We start from the raw sequence: 10908 nt of genomic DNA, 5'->3' as shown, positions 1-10908 counted from the left end.
AACAACATTGACCTAAAGTAAACAAGCTACATTTTATATTTTCATATTTTATTCTATTTCATTAATGTTTTGTCGCGTTTCATTTGATTTCTTTTCTATATTTTTAAATCCGTTTTTTTGTCATTTTCTGGCTGTGAAGCACTTTGATCTGCATGTCTTTGTACAAATAAAGTTTGTTATTATTATTATTATTATTATTATTATTATTGTATTTTAAGAAAATGCTAACAGTTTCCCTCTGCATCCACTCTTTGTGCTAAGCTAGGCTAAACCTTTGTTGTGGTTTTCCCTCAGTGGTGGAAACACAGAGATGACAGTCATCCAGATAAATCAGATTTCCTGAAAACGTTTGGGAGGTCGGAGGTCGTCCAGGAAGTGGACGGTTGGCCGAGCTTCTCGCGTCCCTCCGGCAGGAAGCTGCTTTACATTCAGCTCGCTTCGTCTCGATAATTAATCGACTGTAATCTGTAATCTAGCGGCGGCTACCAGCTGCTAACGAGCCAAATAAATTAGACAGCGACGGTAAACATTTATCGATAAGATCAGATGAAACGTTATTGATCCCTGAAGGGGGAGGGGAAAAAAACATCGGGGTGATGAAACCGAGCAGGAGACGACATCACAAAGATACAAATAAAACAAAAACAACAACATGCGAAGTAAATAAAAAGGTCAGACAACAGGAAACAAAAAAGAGCAAAGCTGTGATAGTTAATGTAAAATCTGCAGAATGAAAGAGGAACACACACACACACACACACACACACACACACACACACACACACACACACACACACACACACACACACACACACACACACACACACACACACACAGAGTTGACAAATTAGATTAACCTCCAGAGGTTTCTTTGGTGTGTAAAATGTGGAGCATAAATAATGAATCTCTGCTGGAAGTTGATAATATTGGAGACTCTCCTGTGGAGGGAGGTGAGGTATCATCACTCCTGCTGCTTTTATGGGATGTTTGCTGGTCATTTGGATCGCATGAGGGCTGTCAATTAAAAAAAAAAGAAAAAATCAAGCTTGAACCATTATCTGTTTATAAAAGAGTTCGTAGCTTCAGGTCTGTAAAATGGTTCTGATCCAGAAGTGTCTTCAGCTGCAATACCAGCCAGTGCCACTAGAGGTCGACTCCAAAAAGCCTCCGGCTCCATAGACTCCCATTCAACTTCTCTCATCAAATCCAAAGTGAATAAAATGTGTCCATCAGTTATCTCGGTGTTGTTAGCTAAAGTCACTCCTTCTTATTAGTTTTCTGGAGGTCCATCTGAAAATAATCCCTCATTCATTAGAAAAGAAGATTCAAGAAGACCTGTTTTTGGGGGCGTGTCTGTTTGATTGACAGGCCTGTGGTGCAGTCAGGTTACAGCTATCGGTGGGCGGGACGTAGTCTTGTCAGGTTTCCAATCAGATTGGTCAGATCCACCGCTGGCTCCTCCCCCAGCTCATCCAAATATGGTCACTTCCTGTTCCAACTCCAACTTTCACATTCAGATGTAACAAAAAACAGGTGGAATCATGGGAAACATTTACTGTGTGAGACACTGGAGACAGATTTCTTCGCCTGGTGATGGACGGGGACGTTTGTCTGATTCTGATTGGTTCATTCAGTTTTTAAACGTAAACCCAAAAATCGCGTTAAATTCAACGGGATTTGATTTATGACTCGTTCAGGACTTCAGTTGGCATCTTTTTTCCTACAGAATCTACAACACATCCTACGGGATCATTGCTTTCATCACCTCCCGGAAGATGCATCTATTCTGTTTCTGCTGCAACATACACAATAAATCACTTTCAGAAAATGAAATCTTAAAGTTTTTCTGTCTGCAGAAAGCTGCTCCTTTATTTAAGTTTGCTCGTCAGTATTGAGTGAAAAATCTGCAATATTTCCTTTTTTTTTCTCCTGTTTTTCCCCACAAACCTCCGTGTGTGTTTTGAAGCAGCCCGGATCGTTCGAGACCATTTACTCAATGGAATAATTTGCTCTCTGTGTTATAAACGCAGCAAACAACATTTGTTAGGAGGAACAGTTGAAAAGGCTCCTGAGGAGTCGCATTATAAAGACGACAGTAAACTACGAGAAGCAGCAATCAGCCTCTTTCTTCCCGAACGCAGTCCGACGTCACGGGCAGCAGCGGGGAGCTGATTGAGCTGAATACGGCGGATTGTACCGTTGTGTGCCGACAAGTTATTTTTCAATGGGCCTCGAGAAAAAAAAAAAAAAGCAGCTACAATAGAAGATAAACGGAGTTTTAAAATGATAAAAACTTATTATAAACAGGAGCGGTTTCTGTACAGGAATGTTTGTTTTGAAAAAGATATTCACAGACAGAAATAACGTTAATTTGTAGAGAGCGGGATGTAAAATCTGCTTCATGTTCAGACATGATGAGACGGGAAGTATCCGAGTTTAGGTTCCTGGGTTTTTTCCTGTTTTAAGCTTTGAATGTTTCTGACGCACTTCAGTCAGAACTGGAATCAAAACCCACGAATCCTCTTAGATACTTTATGAAAATGATGTCAAGTGAAGTCCTGAACTTTGTGTTTTGAGTTTAATTGATTTAAATGTGATTTATAGGTCGTTTTCAGAGGAAGTTTTCATCGTTTAAAAACTGAACCAATCAATCAGGATCAGACAAACCTCACTGTCCATCACAAGGCGATGGAAATCTGTCTTTAAAGTGACTCAGTAAATGTTTCCCATGATGCCACCTGTTTTTTGTTACGTCTGAATGTGAAAATTGGAGTTTTTGAAGCCTCGAATTCGTCATTTCAATCGTCTTCATGTTTTTTTTGGAACCAGAAGTGACCGTACTTGGACAAGCTTTTTGAATCTTCTTTTCTAATGAATGAGGGATTATTTTCAGATGGACCTCCAGAAAACTAATAAGAAGGAGTGACTTTAGCTAACAACACCGAGATAACTGATGGACACATTTTATTCACTTTGGATTTGATGAGAGAAGTTGAATGGGAGTCTATGGAGCCGGAGGCTTTTTGGAGCCGACCTCTAGTGGCACTCGCTGGTATTGCAGCTGAAGACACTTCTGGATCAGAACCATTTTACAGACCTGAAGCTACAAACTCTTTTATATCCAGTCTGTGTTACAAACATGAGTAGGAAGGATGGAGCAGCACAAAACCTCACGAAACAAGAGTGAAATAAAAAAACAGAAAACAGTTTAACGTCTTTCAAACCTTTTACCTGCTTTCTGAGGCTGATCAGGGATTAGTGCCACGTTGTGACCTCTCATCTGGAGCTACATGGTGCTTCATAAGAAAAAATAAGTGACTCGCTACCAAAGGTTTTTATGACACGAGCAAAATTTTTAAAATCTGTAATCTTTACAATTCAAATAATATTTGTCTGTTCATATATTTTTACTTACAAACTTGAGTTTTAATTGAAGCGAGAGATATTTTCTTTTTTTTGTTGCTTGCATCGTAAAGTAACAAAAATACCTTCATATGAAAACAATTGAAATTGAAGGCATGAGTTCGCCACAAAAATATCAGAGAAGTAAAAAAACCCCAACCTTTAATAGTGATTAATGTGAAAAAGAAACAGAATCAAAACATACTTTTTTGTTTTTGAAGCAGGCAAACAAGTAAAAATGTACTATGTTTTAGAAATCCAAACAAAAAACGTTCCCTGAAAGACATTTTGAAGGGGAAAGTGATCGTCTCCTTCTTTTTAAAGCGTCGGGCAGAAGGATATCTGAAACGTCACATCGTCAACTATTCCGATTGATTTGTGGTGATTCCACACTGAGAGATGATATTTACTTTTTTTTTGCCAGTGGCCCTGAACGCCTCAGCAGAGAGGAAGACCTCGGAGGGTCCACGCTGGCTGAACGTCTCTCGGGTCGCTGAGTCCATCAGCGCCGCCAACGGTCCGCCACACGAAGCGTCTCCTGGGCGTGGCCCCACGCTAATAGTTCCTGGGTGACATTTCCAGAAAGGTACGGGGGAGGGGGGGGTGGGGTGGGGGGGGGGAGGGGGTGGTTCAGTAAACCCGCACTTGACCTTTAACCTCCCGTCCAGGAAGTCAGACCGCAGCCAGTGAGCCTGACATTTCCTCCGCAGAGCACTTCATCCAGCTAATTAACCCGTTAGCCGGATGACCTGCAGCACAAAGACACAAAGACACACACACACACACACACACACACACACACACACACACACACACACACACACACACACACACGCACGCACACACACACACACACACACACACATCACTTGTCTTTGTTGTTGCTAATTTAAGATCTATTCACTTATAATTCATATATTAAACATCCATATTTTGTCTCCGTGTCTATCTTTATTTACAATTCCTTAAATCAATAACTAAACACATCTCTGTGTCAACAACCCTTTTTCTCTTTCCACTGAGGAAACATTTCTTTTGTAACATGATATAGATTATTATTTTATTTCATGACTGCCAATGTCTTTCTTCTCTGGCTGCAACGCTGTGAGATGAGTATTATATTTCATTATAAAAGAAAGCCGAGCTCAAAATAAGCTTTTTTCTTTCTTTTATTTTTTTTTGTAAAAAGTATTTGCTGTGTTCTGTCTTGCTCCTCTTTTATTTTGGAAAACCAGGAAAGGAAAAAGGAGGATGTAAGCTTCAATATTGTTTTTCAAAAATAATGGACGATAAGTTATGTATGATTTATTCGTTGGACATAACTCAGTTTAGTAGCTGTAAAATAAATACAACTCCATGTAAAAGTTAATCAAATGTAAAAAAGAGCAGCCAAAGTCACAAATTCACAACTTCCATTTAAATTTGAAAGTTTTTCCTGCATCTAGATTTTAACGAGAACAAATTCAGAGACAGAAATGCTGAAAAAACATTTGCAGAATATTTGAGTTTCTGACAGAGAAGCTCATCAGAAAAAAATGTCAGACTGCCCTTGAATGCACCAAGTGTTATCGTATTTTTTTCTTGTCTGTGCTTTGAAAAGAGTGAGCACAAACAGATTATCCGGATTATATAAACTGCAGCTGGTTCGACAATCTCCGAGTAGATTTTTATAGAAATGAAGTGAAACAACAGCTGAGAAGAAAAAAAACAGGAAATCAAACTTTGAACTGATGATTTCTGTCAGAAATTGAAAGTACACACAAAACTCACGTTGTTGTGAACGCGATATCTCCGGAGCGTCTCGAGTGACCTTCTTCAAATTTGGCACAAACATTCAGTCGGATTTGAGGATGAAGTGAGTTGATTTTGGTGATCAAAGGTCAGAGGTCAAGATCACTATATGTGTGTCCTGTCCGTGAGTCCCACTCTTGTGAATGAGATAGGGAATCCTTTTAAATTTAGTTGTTCTGATGAGAGGAGACAAATAATTATTGTTAATAAAGTAAATTTTAGTTTGGAAAGACGGTACAATAAGGCTATATTGATTAGGCCTTAATAAGCATTAACTAACAGTTAGCTTATGGTTAAATAATCATTTATCAAGGTGGTTCTTGTTACATGCTTTACTTAATAGTTATTAAAGGTGCTGTTGGCATTAATAAATACAGTAATAAGCATTGAGTACCTGTTAAAAAAAATAATTTTTTTTTAATAAACTATTAAAAGCTCAGTAAACAACCTCAATAAATGATTGCAGACACAATATTTAAGTTTTTTTATTACTGTATTTATTAATGCCGACAGCACCCGTTAATCAACAAACTCTCTGTCTGAAGAATGTGTTGCATTCAGATGCACCAGAGTACAGTGGTTTTTCTTTTAGGATAATGTCTGTGCAGGTCGGTCACTCGCTGCCGACGGAGTTGCAGGTGCACAGAAAGTTGTTTTTCTCGACAGCAACTCGTTTCCTGTCTGCAGATTATTTTCCAAAAAGCTTCATTTTCAGGTGCGACCGAAGAAACCGAACGGAGATGAAGAGACATGTCTCTCCTCTGAACATCTGTTACCATGGCACCCTCTGGAAAGTACTGTCAATCAATGTGCCGGCTCCGCCTCCAACATACAACTCCAGCACACACACACACACATACACACACACACACACACACACACACACACACACACACACACACACACACACACACACACACACACACACGCATCCAGGAAAGTGTGTGGTGTGTGTGTGTGTGTGGTGTGTGTGTGGTGTGTGTGTGTGTGTGTGTTATCATCCCTTCTCATTAATGCACACACACGAGTGTGCAGCCGGCTACACAACCCTTACTGCTCGTCTCAAATGAAATGAAACACTTACACACACACACACACACACACACACACACACACACACACACACACACACACACACACACACACACACACACACACAGAGCTATTTATCATCCACTGTTATTGTGTTTGTGTGTTGCAGTCTCCATAGTAACAGCGAGGTCAACCACCAACAGAGGGCTGATTACCATTCATTATTATTTATAATTATTCAAGAAAGGCAGCATCCACCTTTCTGATCTGTCTGTCTGTAATAATGAACCGTTTCAGCTTTTTAACTCTGGTTCTGATTAAAATCAGTCTGAGACGTTCAGCTCAAAAGGACACAACGTTCAGTCTCGAGTGGTGAAAGAGGGAAGAAACAGAGAAGAAGAGGAGGCGGTCAGAGTTTAACATTTTGATGCTTTTCCCACCAAACTTCCTTCGTTTCTGGAAACAATCATTCTTTTAGACTGAATGTGGGAAAGTTTGTGCAGCGCCACGTTTGTTCACGGAGCAGGAAGAAGCTTCAACCTTCAGCGGGACGTTTTCAGTGTCGTCTCTTGATCATCCTCATCTCTGAGTTCAACAGGTTAACACGGCCGACGGTTCATGTCTACTTTTCGCTCATTTAATTCGCTTTAAATCGGACTTCTGGAGTGTTTTGACAAGCGGCCGACTGAAGACGTTCGCGACGTGCTGCCGCGGCGCAATTAGCTGCTTTTCCTCGAGTTTGTTTCCAGAGTTCCTCGTGCTCGATGTCATCTGAATGCGTTATCGATGAACAGTAAGGGACCGACGGCGTTGACAGGAACACTCGTCAATACGAAGCCCTCCTGTGTTCTTCATACTGAGACCGGGACCCTCAACAGCGCTCAGATTGTTTGTCTTCTTAAGGAATTTCCTGCTTCACCTTCACAGAGACGTCGTTCCACGCCGACGTGTTTAACGGCACTGAACGACGTCACGTCGGCCTTCGACCTGCCGTCGTCTGGGAATGACCTGCATTCAGCGCAGATCAACAACCGTCCCGTTAGAAAACGTCGCCTCGCCGCCGCGTTGTTCTTCTGTCAGCGCCGGCGTCGCGTCGCCTTTGTTGATGCACGCCATTATTTTTGCTGTTGAAGCTGGTGAGACGACGTGAGCTGCACGCCGGAGAGGCTTTTAGCTCCGATTCCAAAACGCACTTTTGGAGATAATGGAGCTAATTTCAGCCTTTGTTCAAGGATGCTACTGTTCCAGTTATTCGTGCTCTACGTTCACTGTATTGGAATTTTTCTGTCTGTCGTATCTGATCTTTTTCCAACTTCTCCTATTGGCTGACTGAATATAATGACGACAAATACAATCAAAACTTCAAATAAATAGAAATGGTGTTTGTCAGCCAAACTCATAAAAACCAACGTTGGGAAGAACTAATATTTCATTGGGTTACAGTCACGACCTTTTTTGGTTTGGTTTTAATGACCCAACAGAAATATTGCATTGCTGACGGGTTTAATTAATAACACTGAATAACCCGGTGGAAAAACAAGAATCGACCCATTGTGTTCGTCACTTCTTGTCTTGAAACATTACGACCTCGCCGGAGAAAAGACACAACGAAGCTTCCCACATTGTTGGTGAGCTGAAGCTGCCCGACGACCGAAGGACGACATGTAATTACAAAAACAAAATCAAGTGTTTGCTTGGCGTCTGCAGCAAACAGCCTTTTTATATTTCTAATCTGTTTCCCTCCGCGGTATTTGCGAAGTGTTTTTCCACAATGTTTGCACTGAGACTGAATTTTCCATTAATCTCGTTAACATTAATAAAAGATCTGTGAAAACATTGAATTGTTTCGTTTGTTACGTTTTTACTGGAACAAATGAGGATCGCTGCCGTTTTCCTTGACGGCCGTCTTATCTCCTTACCCTGGAACAGTTTAAAGCTTTTTAGAAATACTTTCTTCCCGGCAGTTGGACGAGAAGATTAAAGGTACGAACATGTCGAAAGCTCCGGTCTGTTTATTCTGACATAAACTAAAGTGTTAAAAACGTTTTTGTTTAGGCGCTGCGACCCATCTTGGACAGAACTGGTAATTTCTCTGCTGTCAACTGTTCCTGGCCAAGAAACAGGTAACTGAGTTTGTCTCACACACACACACACACACACACACACACACACACACACACACACACACACACACACACACACACACACACAATATGGCTGTCAGGATGACTGACAGCTCCCTGTGTGGTGGATTGAGGCATCATGTGACAGTCTGAGACAGATTGACAATGTGTGTGTGTGTGTGTGTGTGTGTGTGTGTGTGTGTGTGTGTGTGTGTGTGTGTGTGTTACATCATCCACCTGAATCTGTTGCTGTTTTTCACAAAATGAGAACAAAAGAGGCAGAAACATCAAAGAATTCTGACACAAAACTTCAAATTCCCAGAATTCTCAGCAACAAACACGCATGTACGTTAACAGTTATTACAGACAGTGAACTCACCACACACGCCGGACTGTCCTGCTGTTATTACAGACAGTGAACTCACCACACACGCCGGACTGCCCTGCTGTTATTACAGACAGTGAACTCACCACACACGCCGGACTGTCCTGCTGTTATTACAGACAGTGAACTCACCACACACGCCGGACTGTCCTGCTGTTATTACAGACAGTGAACTCACCACACACACCGGACTGTCCTGCTGTTATTACAGACAGTGAACTCACCACACACGCCGGACTGGATTTTTTTTTTGGACAATTAAGTTGGAAAACTGAGCCAGTATTTCTAATCTAACCAAGTTTATTTTGGGAGCTTGTCGGCGAACTAACCAATAACTGAGTATTATTTTGTTTCTGTGGTGAACCTTCGGTGGCTTTTAGAATCCAAACTTGATTTGTATTTTGTTCAGTTTGTACTTTCTGAAAGACCATCTGTGGTCATTTAAACAGTTCACGGTCAGTAAACTGGTCCAAACTGTATTTGGCACTAAAGAAAATCGCAGTAAAAATGCACCTTCTGTTGTCTTCATTGTCCTAATGCCGAGTTAATCAGCGTCTTCTGTGCTATTCATCGTCCAAAAGTTATGTTTCAAAGCCGAGCGGACCTCGACTGACTTCCTGACGAAACCTTTTGTTGGTTTTTCAAACCCATGTTGTTGTTTTTGTGTTTCCGGCAGAAAACTGAGCCAATCTGTGTATTTTTGGAGTGTTTACTGTTCGGACACGGAGCCAAACTGGATTTTCTTCCCAGAATGTGAGTCGAAATGTACCTTCTGTTGCCGTTATCGTCCTAAAGCAGAGACTATTGTAGTATTTATATCTGAACAATACGCTGAGAGGTGTTTCACTCGGAGGAAACCGGCTTTTACAACCCCCTCCCAGGTGTCCTGAATGCAGCATGAGCCACAGCTGGATGAGGGAGGGAGGTGGAGGGTGTGTGTGTGTGTGTGTGTGGTGGGGGGGGGGGGGGGGCATGCTGGGAGATGAAGGCCCCTCCTGCCCGCGGCCGTGTTAGAGCACAGGTCTGTAGTCCGATTCCCACGGGCGCTCATTAGAGAGCCGCCACTCAGAAAAACACACCTGCCGGCAGCCAATGAGACGCTGCCCTGCAGCCCACACAGGTCCCGCCTACACACCAACCACCGCTAACACACACACACACACACACACACACACACACACACACACACACACACACACACACACACACACACACGTTCAGAGCTGAGAGCGAGGTCTGCTCGCTGTTTGTCCGGTTAGTCAGCGAGATGGAAAAATAAAATCCAGCAATTACAGACAGACAGACATCTTCATCTCTGATGGAGAGCGTCTTCCTCAGCGACACAACAAGGTGACAAAAATACGCTTTCCAACAGCTCCACAGATTTATCGATACTTTAACGTATATCTGACAGGACGTGAGATCATCCCAACGTACTGACGAATATCGTGGCCGGAAAAAGTACGTGAACGGGTCTTATCAGTTGTGATTGGTCCTTCCTCTTCGTCTCAAAGCCCCGCCCTCTTAACACAATTTAAACGGTAAAAATTCGTACAGTTGTCGTGAACTCACAGATGCCTCAATGAAAGATCAGGATACAAAAATGAATTAGCGACAAAGAGCAAAAGCGTTTTTTTCTACCCGGCTGTGTACGTGTTGAATTCTGCTCGTAAACTCCTGGAGCCTCTAGTGGCCATTAGAGGAACTGCATGTTTCAGTCCCATGGGGAAAGTGGGAGGTAATGTACTTGTGCTCTGAAAAGTAAGACTTGGTTGGCGTGGACTACTTAAAAGTACATTAAAAACATGTATAAATGTGGAGTATAAATAAGATTGAGCAGCACAGCTGACCCGAACACTGTTTAGCTCTCAGACTGAGGAACGGCTCTGATGTTACAGCCATCACAGTCCAGACTGACGACGGGGGGGCGGGGCCGACGACTCTTATTGTGGGAGGAAAAAATGATGATGATGTCCTGCCGGAGAGGAAAATTGCCGGCGTGATGAGGGGAAGAGGAGAGTGAATGTGAGGGGAAATGGAGAGAGGAAGAGCGAGAGGTGGAGGCGGCGATGGAGGGAGGAGAGGTCAGAGCTCCTTTCATCTCTCCATCTCGACTTCAAAGCAGACGTTGATGCTGCTTTGATTCCATCGGCACCTCCTGTCTGAGGAGAGAAA

Source organism: Embiotoca jacksoni, unplaced genomic scaffold (genome assembly GCF_022577435.1).
Source record: "Embiotoca jacksoni isolate LCO1_2020_lvr unplaced genomic scaffold, fEmbJac1.0.p SCAF_45, whole genome shotgun sequence".
Lineage (NCBI taxonomy): Eukaryota > Metazoa > Chordata > Actinopteri > Embiotocidae > Embiotoca > Embiotoca jacksoni.
Note: the sequence above shows the minus strand (reverse complement) of the source record.